The sequence below is a fragment of the Neopsephotus bourkii genome, unplaced genomic scaffold (assembly GCF_033783945.1).
Source record: "Neopsephotus bourkii isolate Nb327-2 ecotype Australia unplaced genomic scaffold, CSIRO-AGI_Nbou_v1 NB_1637, whole genome shotgun sequence".
Taxonomy (NCBI): Eukaryota; Metazoa; Chordata; class Aves; order Psittaciformes; family Psittacidae; genus Neopsephotus; species Neopsephotus bourkii.
In genome coordinates, this window is record NW_026902112.1 from 9415842 (window position 1) to 9442553 (window position 26712).

At 44.2% G+C, this 26712-nt stretch overlaps 1 protein-coding gene and 1 long non-coding RNA gene across 3 annotated transcripts in view; one reads left to right on the forward strand and one right to left on the reverse strand.

The window, feature by feature from the left end:
• Positions 1-26712, reverse strand: part of PTK2 (protein tyrosine kinase 2) — a 201829-nt gene that overhangs the window by 168770 nt on the left and 6347 nt on the right. For both annotated transcript variants that reach the window (XM_061374197.1, XM_061374196.1), the window contains exon 2: positions 18099-18157. The gene's annotated coding sequence lies outside the window, so the exon portion shown is untranslated. The remainder of the gene's footprint in view (positions 1-18098; positions 18158-26712) is intronic.
• LOC133223477 (uncharacterized) overlaps positions 1-26712 on the forward strand; it is a 254198-nt gene that overhangs the window by 157964 nt on the left and 69522 nt on the right. The gene's annotated exons all lie outside the window — the stretch shown is intronic.

Consider the following 26712-nt stretch of genomic DNA (forward strand, 5'->3'; position numbering starts at 1 on the left):
TGAAGACAGGCTGAGAAAGTTGGGGCTGTTCAGCCTGGAGAAGAGAAGGCTGCATGGAGACCTCAGAGCAGCTTCCAGTATCTGAAGGGGGCCATAGGGATGTTGGGGAGGGACTCTTCATTAGGGACTGTAGTGGTGGGACAAGGGGTAATGGGTTAAAACTTAAACAGGGGAAGTTTAGACTGGATATAAGGAAGAAGTTCTTTCCTGTTAGGGTGCTGAGGCACTGGAATAGGTTGTCCAGGGAGGTTGTGAATGCTCAATCCCTGGCTGTGTTCAAGGCCAGGTTGGACAAAGCCTTGGGTGCTATTGTTTAGTGTGAGGTGTCCCTGCCCATGGCTGGGGGTTGGAACTGGATGATCTTCAGGTCCTTTCCAGCCCAAACCATTCTGTGATTCTATACAAGTTTTTCCAGGTACAGAAATTAAAACCATGAACACAACGAGGAACAGGAGTGAATGAGGAGAACCTACTTCACGCAAAGTACTGAAAAATAACTCAAGTGGAGCTACACATCCCAGACCAAGATGTCAGAGAAAACATCCCTGGGTTTGGGGTTTTTCAGAGGCATATTTAAAAGGGTAACTTGTCAAAAAGAGTAACAGACTAAGAGTGTACGAAACAACCATGGATTTTCTCAATACCAGAATCTTATTTTTCACCGTTGGGGGCATCTGGGTTTTTTTAGGGAGAGTTCTCTTTTTTTAATACAAATCCTTAGAAAGCTGGGAAAGTCACTTCCCTTCACCTTCCAGCCCTGTAAAATCATGCAGTTTCCATAGCTGTGGCCCACACACGGATCCCATTGTTACAGCAGGTTTTCAGGAGCTGCAGTTCAAGTTTTCAGGGGGTTTTCCATTTGAAGCTACAGAACATTCAAGATGAGTGAAAGAAGCTTGGAGATGATCAATGCAGCCAGCACAGAGGGAGGGAGGAAGGATAGATTTAAAGCACAGCTTTCCAGTTAAGAACATACAAAGTGGTCTGTCCGAAAGTTAACAGCAGATGGGCACCTCTGTACTTACCCATAACAAGAAAAAAGGGTTGGTACTGGTCAATACTTGTAGGTGTGAAACGACTTAGTGCCTAAAAAATACCACCTGTTATTGCTCTCAATGGGATTAGTGCAAGACACCCAAATCAGCTTGACAGCAGCTGCTCAAGTCTTGTTCTGTACAGAAATCCGCCCCAATAAACAGGACTGAACCTATTTTTAACGGGAATACTGGTGTTTCCTTTGTCTCATAATAACACTATGGATGAAGAATAATTTTGCTGCAGTTAGAGCTTGCTCTCAAAGTGAAGCACAACATCCCAAGACAAACAGGCCCAAGGTTTGACAAGGGCAAACCAGGACTGGTTGGATGAGGCTTGGAGCAACCTGCTCTAGTAGGAGGTGTCCCTGCCCATGGCAAGTGGTTGGAACTGGATGAGCTTTAAGGCCCCTTCCAACCCAAACCTATGACTTACAATTAAATCATTCCATCCTTTACAAGCACATGGCTTAGGGCAGTTGCAGGCAGAGCTACAGAGAATCTGAAATCAGTTCTCCAGTGGGACATGAGTTTGGGATGAAAGAAATACTGAAGCACTGAGGGCAGCACCCTCAGTGTGCTAGATAAACTTCCAATACATTCACCACCACAGGCACAGGGCTAACTCCTTCAATGTAATCCTGTTGTTTCAGCAACTCTTACATGTCTTACCAGGGACACAGATTACAATGGCCCCAACGACTGCACTGCTGGAGGCACAACATGCTGCAAAGCATGATTCTGGTGGGTCTGAGGTTCTTTTGGAAGCCAGAAAGCTTTCCAAACCATAGGTCATAGAGGTAACTTATCTAAATGAAATTATTTGTCAAAGAACAGAGCAGGCACAGTGCGAGGAGAGTCAGTAAGGAAATAAAACCAAACATTATTATTTCTGTCTTTACACAAGGATATGTAAGCATTTTTAAACCGAGTCTTAAACAGGAATTTAGGGACAGCAAATACAGACAACAAATCAGGAAAGGGCCAAAAAAGGGAGGTTTAAACTGGATATGAGGAAAAATGGCTTCCCTGAAGGCTGATCAGGCATTGGAAGTGGTGGAATCGCCATCCCTGGAGTGTTCAAACCGTGCAGATGCCCTTAGTGACGTGTTAGTGGTGGCCTTGGCAGTGCTGGGATAAATGTTGGACTTGATGACCTTAAAGGGTTTTTCCAACCTGGCTGATGCTATGTTTCTATGAAGAGAGTTGTTATAGAACTGTATATTATACAGCTGTCCAAATAGACATAATTTTTCTTCCCGTGTTTCATGATAGCATCACATGTGTTAGGTCAGTTCCCTCCTCCCCACCCCAAGGCAGATGCACCAATAGAAACAGAGAAACATCTTTTCCCCAGCTTCTCCTCTGCTTCTCTGTCCCCTTTAATGTAGGTTTCCAGATGGGAAAGAGAGAGGATGAATTAAGACAGTAAAAAGGTGACAAGTGAGGTGGGGGGGAGAACCACAGGCAGAAAAACCACACGCATCCACCAGGACACAGAAACCAGGAGATGACTGATAAAAACTCAATTACAAAGGGGAAAAAGGGGGCAGTGGGGGAACAAGAGTGCAGACTGGAGAGTTCCAATACACAACACGAGGCTTTCTCCTACTAACTGCTTCTGTCATGTAGCCGTCAGAGCCCGACTCTCAACAGTGAAGCTGTGTAAAAGGAAAACCCCCAACATGTCTGTTCTCTGCAAGAACACGATCAAACAGGAGACCCAGTTAGCTTGACAGAGCACAACACACGTGCAGCCTCCACGTTCTGTCTGTTGCGACTTCCAAGCACCACCATTACTCGCATGAGCAAAGTGAGCAAGTCAAATAGTGTGCTTCTAATGCAGTAGCGTTGGGATATATGATTAATAGATTCTTAGATCACTGAAAAACCTCAGCGTGGCATCATTAAGATCCTATCAGCCCTGAATTGCAGTTAAAGACAGTATTTTTTGCCTTAATCTGCTGCTCTACTTAACCAATTTAATGCGCAGTAAAAAGCTAATTTGACAAAACTGAAAGCATTATTTCTCTCTGCCTCTTGGCATGAAAGAGATTAGGACCACCAGAAACACTTACAGAAAGATTTAAGATTCACAACATGCGAGGTGGCAGATAAACATTAGATGTGCTTTATAAACTCCACACTCTGTAGACTCAATACTGTGTCGAAGAGCTGTGGGTTTTAGTTAACACTGCCATTGCCTCCTCAGCAGCTAACCCAAGTTGTGCCTCCTACACAAGCCATGACTGCGGCATTTAAAGTAGAATCGCATCAAATACAGAGTATTGTGTGCAGTTCTGGTGTCCTCAACATAAAAAGGACATGGAACTGTTGGAACAAGTCCAGAGGAGGTCACAAGGATGATCAGGGGCTGGAGCACCTCCTGTATGAAGATACGCTGAGAAAGTTGGGGCTGTTCAGCCTGGAGAAGAGAAGGCTGCATGGAGACCACAGAGCAGCTTCCAGTGTCTGCAGGGGGCCTATAGGGATGCTGGGGAGGGACTCTTCATTAGGGACTGTAGTGGTAGGACAAGGGCTAATGGGTTAAAACTTAAACAGGGGAAGTTTAGATTGGATATAAGGAGGAAATTCTTTACTGTGAGGGTGGTGAGGCACTGGAATGGGTTGCCCAGGGAGGTTGTGAATGCTCCATCCCTGGAGGTGTTCAAGGCCAGGTTGGACAGAGCCTTGGGTGAGATGGTTTAGTGTGAGGTGTCCCTGGGCATGGCAGGGGGCTTGGAACTTGATGATCTTAAGGTCCTTTCCAACCCTAACTATTCTATGAGTCTATGAAATATCCCTTCATACAATGCTGACACACTCCACTGACACCAGGGAGAAAGGAGAACAAAGACAACTCTCAGTTTGATTCTGGCTAAAACCAGGTTGGATAAGCACTGGTTGGACCCGAATGCATTTCAGGTTCAGGTCCCTGCTGTGTAAGACAAGGTAAAAAGCAGCCTACAACCCTACCCAAAATGCATCAAGGTTTGATTCAAACTAGGTTATCCACACAATACTCAAGGCACTGACAGGATGTTGCTGTGTAAGAATGTTTGGAGGTCCATACAGAGTGGTTTGAAGCCAGAAGCTAACACACGTTACAGGAGACATGTCTACCATTCAGACCAAACAGTCCTGGGCTGAGACTGGAGCTGGTGCTCCAAGAATCATCTCCTGCCAGCCCAGGGCCGAGGCTGTGGCATGACAGCACTATTTGCATGTGCAATGAACGCTTCTGTCTTCAGGGCTGTCAAACCCATTTGCCTCACAAATAATGAAGCAGCCAATTTTAAGGGCAGCAGCAGGAAAGGAATCCTGAGGGAGTGTCACTCACAAACATGCTCAGGTCTTTCTTTGCTAAAAACCACCAAGTTCCTTAGTGACTCAGACATTATATTGATAACTATTTCGGTACTACAGAGTGTTAAAGCCCTAATAAAAGCCGCTCAGCAGAAAAGGACCTGGGGGTGCTGAACGATGGCTGCTGAATATGAGCTTGAGCCCAGATGGCCAAGAAGGCCAACAGCATCCCAGCCTGGATCAGCACCAGTGTGGCAGCAGGACAGGGCAGTGATTGTGCCCCTGTGCTGGGCACTGGTGAGGCTGCACCTCAAATCCTGTGCTCAGTTCTGGGCCCCTCACTAGAAGAGAAACATTGAGGTGCTGGAGCGGGCCTGGGAAGGGCAACGGAGCTGGTGAAGGGCCAGGATGGACAGAGCCTTGGGTGACATGGCTTAGTGAGAGGTGTGCTCATGGGAGGGGGTTGGAACTGGATGATCTTCAGGTCCCTTCCAACCCAAACCATTCCATGATCAGCTACAGCTGAAATGACAGCTGGTTCACACAGTCTCAACCTCAGTAACATGAAGATAGTGTTTTTTAATTACACTGTGGTGTAGTTTTCAGTGTATTAAGTATGAAGCATCAGGCACACCCAGCACACCACGTTACAAAGAATATGATGTAATAATATCTCCTATCTCCCATGCAGAATACATATACAATGCTTACTGAAAATTCAAATTCATCAATACATTGAAACAACAGAGTTCATCAAGGTCCCTTTCTTCCCTCTCCAAATTTCTGGTGAATGTAACCTAAAACTCACCCTCAAAACAATCATTAGAGTTCAAGCATGAATAAGTAAATGGCCTAAGGTTCAAAGAAAAAACCTTATTCAGTTTTCCAACATCAAATGTTAAAGGAATTAAGGCACAAAATTCTCCACCTACTGAACAAGGGTGCTGGTATCTCAGGGACTTTTGACCACAGAGATCCTTGCTGTTCTGCAGCAAGACATCACATTAAAGCACTACCACGTGTGCTTGTTCCAGTGGCAGCTCTGGTACAGCTCAGATTTGTCAGTCTGCAACCTAAGTATTTGTGACAGTACAAAGGAATTTCAGACAGCTTATGCTAACAACATGTCATGGAACTGCAGTACAAGTAATTCCTACTTTGTGTTTGCCTGCTGCAGCCCTGCAGAACGAGAAATGCCCAAGTTCTTAATAACAGGATGCTGAAAGCACAGAGCAAACCAGAGGAAGAATTCTTTTCAGCCTAAATGACAGGATGTTAACGCTGCTACCACATGAACACCATTTGAGTTGATTTATCTACTTTTTCCCAGTTCCTGACTCACAGAGCATTGACAAAAGTCACAAGGCCAGAAGGAAAATCTTTGGAGCGCGGCTCCATTCCTGTAGGTAAGAAAATTCACAGGAATCCTCTAGAAGAATGTGGGGTAAACGGGGCAACTCCAACCTCCAGAAAGGCAGAGCACTGACTCTTCATATCTGGATTAGGTCTGTTAGTGACTTAAAGCATTCCCCAGTAACCCAGCAAGGCTGGAATCAGCAGGTCTGGGAACGGTTTGTGTTGGAAGGGACCTTAAAGCTCACCCAGTTCCAAGTCCCTGTCATGGGCAGGGACACCTCACACTAAAGCAGGTTGCTCCAAGCCCCTGTGTCCAACCTGGCCTTGAACACTGCCAGGGATGGGGCAGTCACAGCTTCTCTGGGCATCGTGTGCCAGCGCCTCAGCACCTGCACAGGGAATGTTATCCAATTTCTTCCTTAGATCTAATCTAAATCTACCCTCCGAGCCTAAAACAGTCACCTCTGTTCCATCACTACAAGCCCTAGCAAAAAGTCTCTTCCTGCCTTTTTTTCAGCCCTGAGCTGTAAGACTCGGAGCAGAATGAAGCCCTCATAATCCAAAGGAAAACAGTCAGCAACCTGCTACACCACTGAGACACGCACACAAGTCCACGAAGTCAGATGGGATCCACACAAGGGTGCTGAGGGAGATGGTGTAAGTTTTCATGGAGCTACTTCCCATCACTTACCAGCAGTCCTGGTGAGCTAGGGAGGCCCCACTTGACTGGAGGTGAGCAAACAAGAGGAAGGAGGAAGAAGGATCCATGGAGACTGACCTCAGCGCAGGGAAGCTGATGGAGTTGGTCATCTTGACTGCCATCACATGGCATTTATGGGACAGCCAACACCCTTCAAAGATGGGTACGCCATTCAAATGAAACACAATTGTAACATGAAGAACTAAATGAACACCCACCCTAATACTTCCAAGGAGCATGAAATATTAAAGATAACTCACATGGCCTCATACAACAGCCACAACTGTATTTAGGGACAAAATCCTCTCATTCAAGAAATACGGCTAAATACTGACATTTGGGACCAAAGCCTCCAAAGAAATTGAGGTGTGCCTTCGGGGTTTTGGGGAGACAATGCCATGAGAGGGACAGTGCAAATGGGGAGTGTGGAACTGCCAAGTATCTTACAGGCAAGCAAGATTACTTTCACATTGGACAACTTGACAGTGGCAGCTTATTCCTTATTGTTTTCTATTCTTATTTCCCTTCATATTTACAAGTGTGTCCCAGTGACCTGAACAGCAAACACAGCAGGTCTCAAGATCATGAAATTGGTTAAGTATGTGAACCACACATGTAAAACATGCAATAATTCAGAATCCAGACTTGCTTTCAGAACCCCTATGTGCTCATGATCATGTACAAGATCAGTCTACCACAACTCACAGTGTCTTGAAGCTTCACAACTCTGCATGTCATTTGCAGTCAGTGTAGGAGCTCAAAATGTCACCGAGGTTATGGGCAAAGTGCACAGATTATGAACCACAAAGTGAAATAAATACCAACAGCCTCAGCACTTACATACTATGAATATTTTAATGTAGTTCTTACTAATATCTCTTGCTTTTAACAAAATTCAGGAACAACCGCCCCATTTAAGCTACAAATGTCAAGTACATCTCATGATTCACACAAGCTAAACTGAAATTTTTCCACATATTTCTTTCTAAAACAGGGAATACTGTAGGCTTGGAGAGCTTTCCTTGTCCTAGTGCTGCTCACAGCTCTCACTGCTGCTTCCCTTTTCCAGCTTCTGCCATCTTCAGAAATCTGAGTTAGGGTGGACAAATCAAGACAAGTCCTTGATTCAAAACACACTTGAGGCGATTTTAACCACACAGGAGAACAGCAAGGGCAGAAAACACAAAGGTACTAGGATTTTCTCAGCAGACCACGTATGATCTCGATCAGTCATCAGACCAGCTATAGAGAAAACATATTAACTGAAATAATATTAACTGATATGTGACAATCTGCAGAAATCCTGCATTAGTGCCACTTAAGAGGACTGAGAAAAATAATAGGTCTATACCCCCAAAGGCAACAAGACTTTTGTTCAGTTTCTATAATCTTCTATAGTTATAATTGGTTATAGAACCCCAGACTGGTCCGGGCTGGAAAGGACCTCAAAGCTCACCCAGCTCCAACCCCTGCCACTGGCAGGGACACCTTCCACTAGGAGCAGCTTGCTCCAAGCCCCTGTGTCCAACCTGGCCTTGAGCACTGCCAGGGATGGGGCAGCCACAGCTTCTCTGGGCACCCTGTGCCAGCACTTCAGCACCCTCACAGGGAAGAGCTTCTGCCTAAGAGCTCATCTCAGTCTCCCTTCTGGCAGGTTAAAGCCATTCCCTTTTACCCTGTACCTATAAAAAGTCTACCTCCAGCCTTCTTGTAGGTGCCGTTTAGGGACTTGAAGGCCGCTCTAAAGTCTCCCCTTCTACTGCAGCAAAAACTGTACCCAACTCACCCAAATGACACAGATTTTTCTCCTAACATATTCTACAGTTCAGGTCCAAATTTAGGGATTAAATATTTTAACGACATAAACCAGGTGAGGAATTTGAAGGAAGGGATTACTTAGTCTGGTACTTCAAAACAGATGAGCCTTCTGATTGAAGGCAACTCTCCCTCCCTTCCTTAGTACTCACACTTTGCCCACCAAGAATTAGGGGATGCACAACTTGCTTTCCTTAGAAAAGCATTAGATGGTAAAGGAAGAATTAATTCTGCAGTGTATTTCAGCTATTCTCAAAGCTGTGATGCTCTGCCCACCACAGATTTTCATTGCATGAGGATACCTTCAAGTGGAAGTTTAAGTTAGAAAAGCTAAACTAGCATTTTCTGACCCATATTACTCACACTGCCTTTATAGTTAGTACAGTGCTGCATTCTGTGTAGGTTTCCTGCTGACATCACTATGGATACAGAGACCATCAGTGTACTAAGCAATGTAACTTACTCTTTTACCTCCTTCCCGGGGGGGAGGGAGCTGTATTTTTCACCAAAGTCAAGTGTTTGTTACCAAAAGCAACATTAAAAATCCTAATTCCTTGTGTTAGTATCAGCATTCCGTAATTTTAATGTCACTTGACGCTGGGATTTAGTTAAGCTCTAACTCTTATTCTTTTCCTTTAAAAAGCAGAAAAGTAACTGGAAGTTTCACACCACATACAGATGCTCATACACACATCACCTTCCAGGTAGCTTTAGTCTGGCTTCTCTTCAAGCCTTATGAACAGGAAAGCTCTGAACTGAAGCCCACATTTCACTACCATCACCAGATATCCTATTCATCAACTGCTTCAATCCATCTAAGATTAAAAGCCAAAATAACCCAACATCAACCCAGCCCCAAATGATGCAGAGGTTCATTGTTTAACCGCCACCTTCATTTCGGGTCAGATCTGTTTGGGATTTAGCACAGGGACAGAAGCACAAGGCTCAGGCTGGTTATAAATACATCCTGTGCTCGGGAATGTTTAAGGTATCGAAGAAGAATTTATTATTCACCATCATAAATGGACTTGAACTCAAATGTAGATGTAATTTGTAGGGGTCAGAGGAGTACAACCTGAATTGTTTTGCTTAAAATACGGTATGGATACAATATGGTTCAGACTCCCAGGAATATTACAACTGCCAAAGCAACAGGAAAAGACTTCCAGAAACAGGAGAAAATTAAAATATACTGAGTATTATCCTGTTAAAACCCCTATAATTCCTTTCAGATACTACTCTCGTAGAGAACATCTACAATCAAGGCAGAATTCATGATTACAGCTGCCTCAATTCCTTTGGGCCTTAGTACCCACCACATTTCTGCCAAGCTTTTATAGCCCTATCCCGAAAGCTCAAGCTGAGTAGACTGATCCTCAAAGCAAGTAATGACAACACAACCACCTGCTTACAGTGCATACAAAAATAACCTGGAATGCCCAACTTGGAGCCCCGTGGACATCCATGACTTCGTAAGTGCCCTTTATTCTTTCCACATTCTAAATACTATTTTACTAAAATAAGAAATGACCTTTTATTTAATGGGAATCTTGATTTAAAGACTGCACCTTCCATAATACAGCTGAGAGCTGGGTTACAATATACATTCCATGGATTTCAGTGGTACCTGAACAGCTATTCATAACTTCTGCTGGGCAATCAGGCTCCTTCCTGCTACAGAGCATTGTATCTCAGTTAATGCATTCATTTATGGGTGCAGTTAAAGGCTCTTATTGCCTTCTCATGTCCTCCTCATCCTCCTTATGAAGGAGACACTGTGCAAGCTGCATGTGTCCAGAATCTTACCCAGGGAAACCAAGCTGCCTGCTTTACTTATTGCCACAGGAAAGAAGAGTGGAACTGAGTCATAGCTACCACAAACAAGAGAAATTGCCTCACTCCTGATAGCACCTACTCCACAGCAGCAAGCCTGGGCAGTACAGAACATGATGAAGAGAATAAACCACTATTTCTGCCACTTCCTGCTGCTACAAATGAATTTAATGAAATTCCCAAAGAATTAAAACAATAAGCAAACAAAGTTCTCTACAAGCATCTACACATAATGTAGATATTAATTCCTGGTGGGCAAAGTGTGAGTATTAAGGTGTAGTAGGAGAGTCAGGCTGACTTGAAAGGATTTATACTGGTTGTTCACATATAAATATATGTATGTAACAACACATACCCACACCACTTTACAAATGTATAATATATAAATCAAAGCTATAGAAATTATAAATTATTTACGTGTATCACATATGTAACAATAAACACATGAGAAGGAAAGATGTTACAGCAGAGGCTTCTAATATCATATCACAAATTTTCCACCAGCTAGGTCAGAATAACCAACCCTGCAGACACAACATGAGATTCCCAGCAAGATAATACCACCACAGAAATTCCAGGTTTTAGTGAATCCAAGATGAACAAGAACCATTGAGGCTATTGAGGGAACAGGAAAAGTAAATGAAAACCTGATTATGTGGGGATTGTGAACAGGGGATGCCAAACATAAGGAAGACAAGTCATTTGTCACTTCATACAATGCTGGTAAGGGTTAAACTAGAATATCAGGTCCTGTTTTGAGCACAGCACGGTATTTATAAGCCCTGAATTTCCTGAGAAGTGAGATTCCTGCATCTCAGGCCCTGCTTATTAAAACACATTTCAGGAAGCACACTCAAGCCTGCTTCTCCTCAGAGGAAGCTCTCCATGAATGTCTGCCAGGAAATAACCCACATCTTCCTTTTACACACAACCCAACCTCAGCAGCCCCTGGGTGATCACTTGTGCTCCTGCTGCCTATCAAACTGGACAAGATTCCTCCACAGTGTTCATTAACCAGTACATGTGTATCCACTGATGTTCCTTTTCTTACAAGGACACCCATTACAACCTGGGCTACAACCACAACGCAAGATGCTACCCCACAAACACTACCACAAAGGATAACAGGCAGCCTAACAGGTAAAAACTGACCTTTCCAAGCCTTGAAAAGGTTATGGGCTGCTTTCAATGCTGATCTCTTTGATGCTCTCAAAAGAGTCTCTTCAAGTTCTCTTTTTACAAGCAGAAGGTAACACACCTGCCAAGGTGCAAGGCCGATGTGGAGTTGATTCAGGAAGTGTCTTAAGTCTGGACATACTATAGAGCTCAGAAGTCTACCACCTAGCAGTGAGAAGCACATTATCATTGATTATTGTATATAAAACTCATCTTGGTGAACGATTCAGAACATCCTGCTGCTTTTAGACACTTTCCTAGGCCTGTGTCATAAAGTCCTGTGCATCTCCTGCAGCAAACAACAAGCAGTAGAGATCTTAACCCACTAACCAAAGTACGGGATCAAAGGATGATTCTATATGACCAGTGAATAAGTGTTCTCACTGAAACAGAGCCACAGCAAAAGCTTCACTGCAGATATAGCCCTGCACTCCCAAAAGCTCTGGTTCTATTTTTAGAGAAGTGATAAACACACGAGTGGGATGGAACAGAACATCCACAGGGAGACAGAGTTAGCTTTGCTTTTCAGACCAATAAAATGGGTTGCATCCACCTTCATTATGGCTATAAATACAAGCCTACCACCATAATAGCTAAAGAAACATGCCTAGGCATGCCTGACTTGAGAGAGGAGATCTACTCTGATTTGAACATGTCAACCTGGTTCCACAAACCTGAACAGGTTTGTGTCGGCAGGGCTGTGGTGGAGGGAAGAATGAGTTGCCCCAGGACAAGAAGAATGGGTTCTGTGAAAAGGTCTCCATGTTTCCAAGCTGAAACAATGCTGCAACGTAAAAGCTGATGCCCTGACAACGGGGAAAAGCTTCATGGGTATTTAACCAAGTCAATGATTCAAAAATCTGCAAGTTAAACAGCTTGGAAAGTAGCAGCAGCATCACAAGGCTACTCCTGGCACAAGCAGAATGTGCTAGCACAGATCCATCCAAGGCATATTACAAAGGGGTACTATTTACAGAGTCAGACTTGGTTTTCTGCTTTCTATTTCCCTATTCATATTTACCAGAAGGGCTGGAAACCAAAACAAATAACTTGTTTTGGTGTACAGAAGACCTTTGGCACCTCCAGAGGGAAGATTAAAACCCTCCTTCATTCTACACCTCTGTAACAGATTCCAACACAGTCCAGACAGGCTGAGGTTTCATTAAACTCCACTGAGGGATGAGCCAGTATCACAAGCACCAGAACTGACTTCCTTAGCCCACTTAGCTCTGTGTAAAAGGCAGCAGTTGTTCAGGGGACGGGCTGAGGAGCAGCAGCTTTGCTGAGCAAAGGCCAGGCCAGAGTTCAGAAAGGCCTTAGCACCACATGGCACAGTTTGTGTTCATTCAGCACACTGAAGCTCAGTGCTTTCAGAGCCTGGCAATCCTGCCAGCACAGATGGAGCACAGAGCCTTTTGCGGCAAGACCCCAGCAGAGAGAAGCAAAGCCATGTTCTGCATGAGCCACTGGTGAACTCACACTTGTGAGCCCAGTCTGCTGGGGAGAAGCTGAACTTTACCATAACCTTGGTGCAAAAGTAAATCTTCCTTCAATGCCCAACAGTGCACAATAACAAATCAGATAAGCCCAGAAGAATTCCCCTTTCAGAAGCCAGGAGGAGCTGTAAGCACAGAGGTGTCAGTGGCCAGAAGCAACATCCATCATCCTGACACTTAAAGAGTGGTTTTCCTGATAGCTTTAAGTGCAAAGTGAAGTCTTTTGAGAGAGATTTTGCAGCAAGAAAGGAAAACGTATCAAAACAAGATTAAACACACAACATTCAAAATATACAGAAAACATGAAATGTTAATGTTTCATTAGGGAAAAGTTTCTTACTGAAAGAGATAAAAGGAACATTAATTTATGGATTTCCCATCCTTTTAAGAGTGCCATGCTGGATACAAGCTTGCTCATCAAATACCAGCTCAATTTCAACCCAAATAAAGCCATGAAGTTAGAAGGCAGCTGATGTCCCCTGCAATCAGAACATCTTCTGGAAGCTGCTCTGTGGGTGGAAGTGTTGGTACCACCTACTGCCAACGGCAGGTTGACATCTCTGAAACCACACCATAAATACCCACTCAATTACATGTGCTCTTACCTACAGAAGCCCTGCACCAACTCAGTGCATAAGGACTGGCCTGAGGAATAAATCGGAATTATAAAGCTAAAGAGAATGCTGCCCATAATCCCTCCCTATGGATACACCTTCTACATTCACTAATAACCACAGAATTGTTTAGGTTGGAAAAGACCTTTAAGATCATTGAGTCCCACTGTTAACCCAGCACTACCAAGTCCACCATTAAACCATGTCCTTAAGTGCCACATCTAGACATCTTTGAATTGCCTCCAGGGATGGTGACTCCAGCCCTGCCCTGGGCAGCCTGTTCCAATGCCTGAGCACCCTTTGGGGAAGGAATTGTTCCTCAGCTCCATCTAAACCTGCCCTGGTGCAGCTTGAGGCCGTTTCCTCTTGTCCCATCCCTTGTTCTTGGGAGCAGAGCCCAGCCCCTCCTGGCTCCATCCTCCTGTCAGGCAGTTGTAGGCAGCGATCAGGTCCCCCCTGAGCCTTCTCTTCTCCAGACTGAACCCCCAGGTCCCTCAGCTGTTCCCTATCACACTTGTGCTCCAGGCCCTGCACCAGCTCTGCTGCCATTCTCTGGCCCCGCTCCAGCACCTCAGTGTCTCTCTTGCAGTGAGGGGCCCAGAACTGAACACAGCATTCAAGGTGAAGCCTCACCAGTGCCCAGCACAGGAGGATGATCACCGCCCTGGACCTGCTGCCGCAGTGGTGCTGATACACACAGATCCAGCCTGTAAAATCCCTCTGCAGAGCCTTCCTACCCTGAAGCAGATCAGCTCCTCAACCCAACCTGGTGTCATGAGGATGCACTCAATCCCCTCATCCAGATCACTGATAAAGACATTAGAACTGGCCCAACACTGAGCCCTGGAGAACACCATTTGTGTATTGAAAGTAACTACTATTAGTAAGTAGCTTTATGAGCTGAAGCAGTTTAGTGTCATCTACACAACCTGTGTTTCTGGATGATGTTGGCAGAGTCATTTAGTCACGTCTGCCGCAGTAACCATGTTTTCCTCTTTCACGTGTATTTACCTGGGGGGTTAAATATATAACTGCCAAGTATTTTCAGGTCTATTTAAATCTCAGAGACCTGCTGTGAGCGGACACTTCAGGTGTTAAAAGAACAAAAAAGGCATGTCTGTGCGGGGGCCTAAAACTGAAACCTCTGATCCTAAGTTCTGTGACTCCACCCAATACAAACGCTAAAACCAGCATAAAGTAAATACGCAAAGCCAGAATGACAGTGGCAAACTGAACAGGAAACATCCATCCTGCAAGAGAAGACGCAGCGAACAGAAAGTGCATTTTTGGTACCAAACAAGGTGATGGTTCTGTGGAACAAAGCAAGTGATCATGCAATGAAAAGATTATCAAAGAATCACAGAATGGTTTGGGTTGGGAAGGACCTTAACATCACCCAGCTCCAACCTCCTGCTATAGGCAGGAACACCTCACACTAAACCATGGCACCCAAGGCTTTGTCCAACCTGGCCTTGAACACTGCCAGGGATGGAGCATTCACAACTTCCCTGGGCAACCCATTCCAGTGCCTCACCACCCTCACAGGAAAGAATTTCTTCCTCATATCCAATCTAAACTTCCCCTGTTTCAGTTTTAACCTGTTACCCCTTGTCCTATCACTACAGTCTCTAATGAAGAGTCCCTCCCCAGCATCCCTATAGCCCCCCTTCAGACACTGGAAGCTGCTCTGAGGTCTCCACGCAGCCTTCTCTTCTCCAGGCTGAACAGCCCCAACTTTCTCAGCCTATCTTCATACAGGAGGTGCTCCAGCCCCTGATCATCCTTGTGGCCTCCTCTGGACTTGTTCCAACAGTTCCATGTCCTTTTTATATTGAGGACACCAGAACTGCAGACAATACTCCAACTGAGGTCTCAAGAGAGCATGAGATTATGTAGTTGCAATATGAACACAAGACTTCCAGTAACAGCTTAGAAATGAGGTGGTAAGCAAGAGATTCAGCACATTGTTCTGTCATTTCCACTGGAACCATCATTCCAGTATTTGCATATGTAACAGGAAATTTGAAGAGTAAATGGCACTAATCTCCTCCTTCCACCAAATCCACACACTTGAATGTAAACCTGACAAGTCAGAAGTAGGCACAATTTACACGTACCAGCTTTTGCTGTTTCTTACTTGCCACTAGTATTCCCCAGCCTGGATGTTCACAAGGCTGGGTTTCCAGTAAGTCTTATCTAGGAAGGTACTGCAAGATATTTACCTAACAAACTAATACATACTTTGTTGTCATGGTTTTACCAGGATGTGACTCACTTCTGCCTGTTCCAAGCCATGTATCCCAGAGAACAAACTACTTCAGATCACACCACATACAACATGTGCTTTTTGCCCGTGACATCACGACAGTCAGAGCTGTTCCTTTGGAAAGGTCAAGCAAAATGAAAGGAAGTGTTAAAACCACCCTGAAATCAGAAGTCTGATTTGTAGACCTTTGTATACGATAAACTAAATAGAGATCCCACTTGGAGCACTGTGTGCAGTTCTCATGTCCTCAACGTAAGGACATGGAGCTGTTGGAACAAGTCCAGAGGAGGCCACGAGGATAATCACAGGCTGGAGCACCTCCTGTATGGAGACAGGCTGAGAACGTTGAGGCTGTTCAGCCTGGAGATCTCGGAGCAGCTTCCAGTATCTGAAGGGGGCTATAGGGATGCTGGGGGATAGACTCTTCATTAGGGACTGCAGTGATAGGACAAGGGGTGATGGGTTTAAACTGAAACAGGGGAAGTTCAGGTTAGATATAAGGAGGAAGTTCTTTACTGTAAGGGTGGTGAGGCACTGGAATGGGTTGCCCTGGGAAGTTGTGAATGCTCCATCCCTGGCAGTGTTCAAGGCCAGGCTGGACAAAGCCTTGGGTGACATGGTTTAGTGTGAGGTGTCCCTGCCCACAGCAGGAGGTTGGAACTGGATGACCTTGAGTTTCTTCCTAACCCAAACCAGTCTACGAGTCTATAAATAAGGGGAACCCTGGTTTGTGTCCCCCTCCTGTTTTCTGTTTGCCACGCTACCAGTCTTCCATGTTCAGAAAATACCCTTTAGATTTCTGTGTTTCCATGACTCAATTCAGTATTTACATGATAGTAAAGGCAACATATTTATTCTTGATAAAAATTGGTGCTTTTTATTCACTTTGAGGTACTTTGGTTATTTCCCATTTGAAGTGACAACACTGAAATCTACTATTTTTTAAACTACTCCACTGATTCCTCAGAGTAGTGAAAGTAGACGGAATATCTTGGGAAAAGAGAAATACAAACAAACATCATCCAATACTGGAAAAGGAGAAATGAGAAAGGAGAAGCAATTAGTCACCATAAACATGAAATGTGAAGTTGATGAAAGGCAGACTAACATCCAGAGCACTCCTGAAGTTAAGCCAAAAAGCTACTGAAGAATAAAGACATCTACCCCACAAACAAAGATAGGAGACACCAAGTGACCCTCTGCTATTTCCTTTAGGTGAAAATGTGGAGAGACCCTGGAGTGGCAATACTCTGAAGCTGAGATGCAAGGTAACAGCCTGATGTCTCACTAATGGCCTTGTCCACATGAAATGCAGAGCAGCCATATCTCCTTTGTTCTCAAGTGTGTTCATGAAATAAGTGACACAGTTCCAGATCTAGATGCAAAAGCACTCTTGAAGTAGCACAAAATGAGTATTACCAGCTGCCAAAGCTTAAGCAACAATAATACAATACAGGCTCCCAAACTACCAACAAGAAAGGCTGTAGGGAAACTCACACCTACAAACCAGAAAAGGGGCAGGGGGAGGAGATCCAACCACATTGTTTTAGCCACATTGAAATGAAAGAGTATCCCAAACATTCATGTTTGTCAGCCACAATAAAAGCAGAAGTCAGAAATACCAAGTATAGTGAAGTAGAAAACTGGAGTTTGCGAACATAACCATTCACCCTGAGGAAGGGGGGTCACAAGGAATCAAAACCAGAACAGAAACAGATTCCTGTGGTTACCCAACTTCTCTACTCCTGCTAGTAGCTGAACTACTTAAGGCAAGGCAAAGCGCCCCTACAGCAAAGATACTGCTTAAGACAAATCTTTAGGTACTGCAGAAAACAGAACACGAGGAGAGAGAATCAGACATATCACTCCAAAGCCAGCACATCAGTCTGGTCAGACAATTTCCAGCCAAGTAGTTGTAACAGGTGAGAAAACACCTCACAAATTCCCCCATACACAGCAAGTTCCTTCCTGCACAGGTCTACCCATGTCTGTACCCTTCAGACTGAAGTGCCATGAACCGTTTGGGTTGGAAGGGACCTTAAAGCTCACCCAGTTCCAACCCCTACCTCAGACAGGGACACCTTCCACTAGAGCAGCTTGCTCTAAGTGCCATCCAACCTGGCCTTGAGCACTGCCAGGGATGGGGCAGCCACAGCTTCTCTGGGCACTCTGTGCCAGCGCCTCAGTACCCTCAAAGAGAAGAACTTCTTCCCTATATCTAATCTCAGTCTCCCCTCTTTCAGTTTAAAGCCATTCCCCTTTATCCTATCCCTACCTGCTCTTATGAGAAGTCCCCATCAGTGAATGGGCAGTCAGAGCCAGACCAGCTCTAGGAAGCTGAAGGAAAAAGATAAAAAGAAATTCTTGTTCAACACCCAATGTTTAAAAATGAGACTTCTCCACAATAATTACTAGGGAAGAACAAGCAAAATGCCTCAACTAGAACCATTCTACCCAGAATAAAACCCTGTGTGAAAGTGGGATCTTAGCTCTTCCACATACCTTAAGTTGCCTTTCCAGCTCTCAGCAGCAGGTGCTCAACACAGGGTGAAACATGAAATCTGAAATGAAACATTTAGACTTGATTAGGGCATTTTCCTGACCAAAGCAGTCAAATATGCATCAGACTTACAAGCAAATAACTTATAGTATGAAGACAGATAACCTCCCAAAGCAACAAGCTCCACCACATCACCTTCTTTACAAGGGAAGATGATTTAGCTGGAAGTCCTTAGGGCTAAAACCAGATAAACAGAATAAAAACCCATGAATGAAACCAGAACCTTACTTTGAAGTCAAGCAGATACCCCACAAACCCTGCAAGTCCCATCACAGTAAACCAACAATTCCACAGGCTGTAGTATGAGTTTGGGATTTTGAAGAAGAGGGAGGGTTAAAGGAGGATTCTGAAGCAGACCTTCAATATAGTTCACATACATTTCATGGCAAGAACAATTCCGCGAGCGCTGCAAACCCTGATGCATGATTCAAAACCTGAGCAGCATCCAGGGCTAGAATTAGAAAGTGCTTCCCTGGAGGAAAACAAAAGGCATGTGGGAGGGACGAGTGAAAAGCATTTATTTCCTCCGGGTACGTGCATCAGAGGACAGCCAAGCCGGTTCTTAGCTGAAGTAACAAATACAGACAGATGTAGCTCTGCACACACAGAGCACACTGCCCAGAAAGAGTCGTGGGGTTGTTCTTACAGGAACGGATGAACCTGAAAGAACTCCAGCACTGAGTTACCTACAGAGGCAGGCTGGCTACTTCACTGGCTACGTCTGCTTTTGCCTCTCTAACAAATACACACCACAGGGACAAAGGCAATACCAGCAGAAAGCTCAAGCTTACGTGTTAAGCACTCAGAAATCAATGTTTAAGAACTGTTTCTGAAGCTTCATTCACTCCAGCTACTTCAGGTTTTCCCACAAAGGCCATCTACAGATTTCCACATGGGAATGTGATGAGATAAAGTACACGGAAAAGTTTAAATAAACCACAGAGATCTTTTTTAAAGGCTGTAACAAACTGACAAACATTTGTAGATGAAAGGCACAGAAAGGAGCCAGACACTCACCTGAAACACACATCCACACCACAGGGAAAACTACCATTGAGAACTTGAAGTGCTTTTTGGTGGCACACAAGAGGCCTGGCAGTGCCTTGGAATACTGATGCTGAAGTTAACATGGTATCTGTAGAGTCAGCCAACTGTCCCATTGTACCTACCAGAGTGAGGGGCCAACAACAGCACTCCCCAGAATCGTGTCTGCTCTGAATGTTTTTATGGAATTATCAGTCATGATTTGGAACAATTTGTTCATCATTGGTGCCTTCACACAACGGGAAGGACACCAGGGACAGCCCTTTATGAAAAGCCCTCAGCGAGTGTGCTGATGACACTGAGCTGCGTGGTGTGCTTGAGACACTGAAGGGAAGCAATGCCACTCAGAGGGTCCTGGACAGGCTTGAGAGGTGGCCAATGACAACCTCATGAAGTTAAACAGTGCCAAGTGCAAGGTCCTGCACCTGGGTCAGGGCAATCCCCAGCACAAGCCCAGGCTGGGCAGAGACTGGATTGAGAGCAACCCTCAGGAGAAGGACTTGGGGGTGTTGGTCAATGAGAAGCTCCCCATGACCTGGCTTCAGTGTGCGCTTGAGCCCAGAACCCCCCTGTGTGCTGGGCTGCACCCCCAGAGCGTGAGCAGCAGCTCAGGGAGGGGATCCTGCCCCTCTGCTGTGCTCTGGGGAGACCCCCCCTGCAGTCCTGATCCAGCTCTGGGGCAGCAGCACAAGAGGGACCTGGAGCTGTTGGAGCGAGTGCAGAGGAGGCCATGGAGATGCTGCGAGGGCTGGAGCAGCTCTGCTCTGGAGCCAGGCTGAGAGAGCTGGGCTGGGGCAGCCTGGAGAAGAGAAGGCTCCTGAAGGGGAGACCTTAGAGCAGCTCCAGTGCCTAAAGGGGCTGCAGGAAACCTGGAGAGGGGCTTGGGACAAGGGCCTGTAGGGACAGGCCAAGGGGAATGGCTTGAACCTGCCAGAGGGGAGACTGAGCTGAGCTCTTAGGCAGAAGCTCTTCCCTGTGAGGGTGCTGAGGCGCTGGCACAGGGTGCCCAGAGAAGCTGTGGCTGCCCCATCCCTGGCAGTGTTCAAGGCCAGGTTGGACACAGGGGCTTGGAGCAAGCTGCTCTAGTGGAAGGGGTCCCTGCCTGTGGCAGGGGTTTGGAACTGGATGAGCTTTAAGGTCCCTTCCAACCCAAACCATTCTATGAAAATGGAAATCACTCATGAGACCACTTCTCAGATTCCGAAACATGAGCAGTTATTAATTCAATTAAAGATGTTTTCTCATACAGCAAAAGTTGTCTTTAATTCCCAAAGCTGATAGTAATGACCCTTCCCTCCTATGGGAAGTTAGGTCAACAGCACCTTAAAGCATTTGTTAAAGTAATTGTGATACCATGGGACTTACATCCAACATTCAAAACGAACCCTATACTAGAAAAATATCATCCAAATGCTTAAGCATCAATAATGTTACATTTTCCTCACAAGTTACGCTACTGCTTTTCAACAGAACTACCCATGTATGTAAAGTCAGTGTACAAACACACAGCACTCTGATGTGATGTTGGATGGCAACCCTGACGTACTGATAAAGGGCCTCTCCTTTGATCATTAGCTACTACATGAGTAATGCAGTCAGAGACGATCCGAGCACAGCATCCTCCCATCTCCCCTGCATTCAGCCATTTCCAGGCCTGTCTTCCCAAGATTCACTTTCACAGGTTATTCACTGATCCATTTCATTCATCAGCTACTGAGGAAGCAGTGACAAGGACTCTCCTACACTTCAGTCTGACCAGTTGTAACACTTCTTAAAGCATCAATTACTCTCATTCTGATAGGGCCAAATGCTTAAAGCTCCCAAAGTGGTCAAAAGGAGCCCGAACATAAGAAGTGGTTTGGGTTAGGTAAAATATAGTGCTTTTATTTACATCTTCTGCAGGGAAAAATTTGATCTCTTGTAAATTAGTTTCTCCACATTAAATACATATATATATATATGTGCACCCTGGGAAAAACACCCAACAACTTTCCATAGGTTTGAAATCTCTCTGCCTTTCTCCACAAGGGAAAGGTTTTCAGTAAATTGAAAACATTTAATGTTAACACATTTTTGGTAGTGGAAAACCATTCTTTTTCAGCTTTGCCCAACTGGCTGCAAGTGACCCATCTGGTCTGGTTTTATCTGTTTCCTTTGCTTTTGTTACTCACTTCTATGACTCTTATTTTCCTCTTAAAAAGCATGCATAATCCTACCTGGGTTTCAATTAGAAGATAGAGCACCTTCCTTGTAGATCTAAACCTCCACAGAAGCTGTCTGAAATTTGAAGTCTCCCAGTATAACCCCACTTCGTCTCCAGTCTGACTTCTTCACCCACCACATCACTGAAGACATAAGCCAAGTATCCAAGATAAAACTATTAAAATATCTTCTAGGTGTGGAGCTTGTTCCTCAGCTTCATTGGTTTCAGCTATGCTTAAATAATACCTCCTGGATTACGTTCAAAAGCATTTCTCCTCTCTGCTCTTATCACTCATTTACTCCTCACCTATTCCCCTCCTAACCCTCTCCCAGATCCTCCATTTCAATTCTTGTTTCACTTCCCTCTCCTACTTCTGATCTGCAGCAGCAAAGCAAGTTTGATGCAATGCAAAATCTGTATCCTTACAAAGCATTTAACATTGTCAGATCTGGTCCCTAACGATGCCCCTTTGGCACCACAGTAAGTCACAGGAAAGCTCCACAGAGGATCACAGTGGACAGGAAAGACTTCCAAGAGCTCTGCCGTGTAGGGAAGGAACAGCAATTCCTAGACACGAGCAGTATTTTCTTGGGCTTAAACCACAACAACCAGAGATGACACAGAATTATAACTGCGGTACCTGCCTTATTATTGCTGCTGCTGCTTGTACACACAGGTTTTTGACACTACCCTGCATCTTGTGTGAAGAACTGTTCACCTTGAACAATGAGGCGATGGACCTGCCTGGAGCACTTCCAGCAGCAACACCAGGACGAAACCTATACAGAAGAATATACACAGCCCTGGTAACAACTGACCCATGGCCTTTAGCAGAAGCCCCAGAACAGCCAAGTTACCAACTCCAAGGCAGTATTTGAAGGGGCACAATGCTATGAAGATTTAGTAGCCTTGAAACCATTAGCGTTTTGGGGTAACTGGTGTACAAGCACTAACTTCATCTTAACATTGCTTAGTGACCTGGATACCAGAGGAACATGGAACAGAAAGCAGAATTTGGAAGATACTCACTAGACACAACACAGAACCTGAGCACATCACCACAGAACATACCCACATCAGCCCCACCACCAGTCATACAGAAACTTTTAACTTCATTGTTTTAACCCAAGTGTAGAAAAAAGGGCAAACCTCAGTAAGATCTCAAATGCACACAGGATTAGAAACATAAACTAAAGGAGTCCATGCATACAGTCACCTCCTATTCATGAAAGTCACTGCACAAAATCACCTATAAAGAAAGATTTAACAACACAAGTTCAACACAAAACTGCTGTAACCCAGACCCGGTGCAAAACCCTATTACACTTCAAGTGCCAGCTGTGCATTAAGTACCCACTTTATATGCACATGGGCACCTGGTTTCCCCCTCCCCATTTCATTTTGACTGTGTTTCAAATCCTTTACAAGACTCACTACTTTCATCTTGCCTTTCTAACACCAACCTTGACTCAGCACCCACAAGGTCTTGCTTTATTTTCCTCCTTCTATCAACTTCAGGAGTCAGGTATTAAAGCAAATGTGGTTCATGTACATTTAGTTTCACAAATCGCTGCAGTTCAGTTCCATAGTTCCAGTCTGATCTGCTGTTTGCTATAATATGAGCAATGTTCCCACTCTCCCCTGGGAATACTGTAGTTCGGGATCTATTTCAATAGAACTAAAGAAAAAACTTCAACACTAATCCCATTTATCTCCAAAAGACCATACAAATAAATACATTAAACTCCAGAACCTGTTTCCTAGCAAGGGAAACTCCTGTGTTTCTGATTAGTTTAAAGGTTCCATTTGCCTTTAAGAGACAAAAAAGCTGACTCAGTTGTAAAATGAAGCCAATGATATACTCTCTGCCTTTAAGAATTCACTCTCCTCTTTTGCTGAAAGAAGAACAAGGCACAGAAGTAGCTGTTGAAAGAACTGAACCAGCATGATACGAGCAGAACTGCCATCTCATAAAGGAACTCGCACCCTTCTACAACGGCTGAAGAACCAGGGGCTTGTAGCGTATAACACAACTAAACTTTCACTTCATTTAAAGCCCCACTCTGGGAATTCAACATCTACATATGCTGCACACCACCTTCTAAAGGTGCCTAATCTAAAGAAAGCCACGTGGCGGTTTAGTGATTTCATAGAGGTAACACATATTCATTAATAAGGGAACGAAATCCCAAGTACTAAAGCTAGATTTAGTGCTAAAGGGGGTTTGGAACTGAATGATCTGAAGTTCTTTTCAACCTAAACCATTCTGTGATTTCTTGTAACGATTAAATATTGACATGAACTCTAGTCAGAAGGTGGAACAGGAATGCATTTGGTGTTACACCCTGCTCCTTCTTTTGACTCCATCCTTCAACTAGGTTTCACAGGAGCTTTTTGTTCCTTGTATTTCCACGCACAGCCCGAAAAATACAAGTAATAAACTCAATCTAATTCAGAATATTCCCACAGGAGAAGCACATACCATATACTTTTTGTTCCCCCCATTTCTCTGCTAAAATTGAACCTTTAAATAGTGCCATGAAATACATGGGCAAAATGAAAGGAATATTACAGTGCCATCCCCTCCTTGGAGGAGATCCCCTCACTACTGGATGAAGTCTCACAGTTTACAAAGTCAACGCAAAAGAAGAAATCCACATAAAGCTGAAATTATCCCATTATCTTGACAATGAAGATTTCCTGTCCAGTCTGACCAGGTGCTTTTATAACTGGTTAAACAGAGTTTAATACAAACGATACGAGACTACCCCTTGCCTCCATAGGGTTTGGGGGGGTTAAATGACTTTTAGTTTCCCAGACCACAACAAACAGCTTACAAAAGTTGCTTAGATGAGCACTTGGCTTCACCTTTTAGCTTGAAGGCTCCCTGGAAACTCAGACATAGCACTAATTCCAGCAGCTTCTGCCTCTCAATTTCAACAGTGCTTAAAAAGCTCTCGGATCTAGGAGTTTATCCACTTTCAACATCTCCAACGCAGGGTGCGTCATTATACCTGCTTCCAGCAGAGGCTGTACTGAGCACAGCCACGCACACCATTCCATACCCACTGTCACTGAAGATTACTTCATTCTCTTTCCCAATCTCAGGAATGATTTACTCCTTCCATGACAAAACACCCTGACTTGCTTTAAAACAGATTTATTGGATTTACAGTTACGAGGAAGCTACTGGTGCAATGCCAAAAAACAAACCATTGTATCAAAGAGTGACAGATGGACATCAAAATATAGATTCACCAGAAGTTCCTATTACTCAGAAAGCAAAGCTCAGTTTATTATTAGATAATAAAAATATAGTCACTAATTAAAGGGTGATACCAAAAGGAATAAGAAAAGCCATCATCTAAGGCCGCTTTCTTGCACAGGAAGAAGTTAATGCATATACATCTTGCATGTTTTCTTCCATTAAATTTGTAGATGTATATATTGCTCTTTATCGTAACCTGGTTTTCAAGCCACATCCAGGTAACATCTGATTCCAAACAAGAGCATGACCCTTTCATTTACCAAAAACGATCATCTCTCCATGACCTTTACAGCCATAACTGAGAACAGCATTCCAAAGACAATACAAGCTGCTTCGCCTGCAACAGATTCACACCAAAGCTACACAGTCCCAGGCAATAGCTAGGAAGAGAACAGAGAGGAATTGCTTACAAGAGCTCAGAGAAAACAGTTGGAGTTGCTGTCAACTACTTTTTGACTATCAGTATACACCTGAAAATAACAACCCCATGTTCCCTTACCTGTTCACATCACTAAAATCACTGCTGCAGAGGTCTCGAGAGGCCATACTGTCAGTGTGCCATCCCTGAGGCAGGGATCAACAGCATTTCTTTTCTGACATGTCCGATTTGTTCTTAAAGACCATCAGTGACAAAGTCCCCCTCCCTAATGTATTCCAATGGTTTGTTGCTCTCAGCATTAGGAGTCTTCCTCCCAAACAAGTAATCCAAGTCTTCAGTCCTATTAAGTCAAGTGGTTTAGCCCCATAAGCCTTTTTCTTAATTCTTGTAGTAGCCTGATGTATTTGAGTAACTGAAGAGTACAAGGAGATGAAACGTCAACATCTTCAAGTTTTCAGTTCTTGTGCATCACAATCTTAGGTATCTTCTGCTACTAGAAGTATCCAAGAGAGGAAAACCCCTTCTCCATGTACAGTGCCCAAAACTGAAATCCCAACTAAATTCTAACAGTACTGAACCCAACAGAACAGGTATTCCAAGTATTCACCCCATTGATACAGCACAGTTCTGCACCAGCAGAACAAGGTTAATCACAAACTGAGCAGCAATGAATCAATAACCTGCACATCCCAGTTTCACTCTTGTAGGACTTGAGAAGTTTGTTTTGAGCAGGTATTAGAACACAATTCAAAATGCACTACACACAATAGGAAGAGAGGCTGTAAGCTGAGAGGCACCAGAACTAGCACAGAAAACAGCCAGCTTTGTGATTTATACAAACTCTAGTGAAAATTAAAAGAATTAATAAACCAACTGGAATATGGAAGCATCTATTTCAGTGCTTAAGCCTCAAATAGAAAATGAGCCCTGATAAGAACTCTGAATTCCTTTTTTTTTAAGCCATTAATTAACAGTATTCCCATAATGGTGCTGTCAGAACAGAAATGCCATTTGTAATGCTTGTGAAGAGCTTCACTGCAGGCAAAAGCCCCTTCCATGTCTGCAGCATGTAAAGGTCTCCTGAGTGAAGGCTGGTGATAGAAAACAAATTCAAAACATCACAAAATTCAAGTCTTCAATGCAATTAAAACTGGAATTCAAGAGACTAAAACCCTCCAACTTGTGGATTGGGAGGTGCATCTTTGTATGTTTATTCTCAACCAGCTTTCCCCCCCCATAAAACTGAGTGATTTAGTAAGTCAAATGCAGTTCTGAGTCAGGCACCATGAAAGGTTAATGAATACACTCACAAAGGTGAATTAATTGCAACAGCCATGCCAAGGCTCATCCCAAGCAGAAAGATGGCACCTTAAACAAAGAACTTTGATCCCACATCATGGTTTCTCCTTCTCCTCGTGAGGGCTACTTCAAATCTCTCTACAGAAAAACACTTCAGGATGAACCCTGAGCAAAGCACTGTCCATATTTTATAGAGGAATAAACAACAGCACAGCAGTTAAATTACTTCAGTTATCAAAAGGAAAAGAAGCAGCCAGAGAAGAGGCAGAAATACAATTCTTGCCTCTTGACTTCCTATACTGCAGTTGTATCAGTGCTTCCCATCTCTTCCCACCGCTGGTTAACAAAAACAGTGGTATCAGG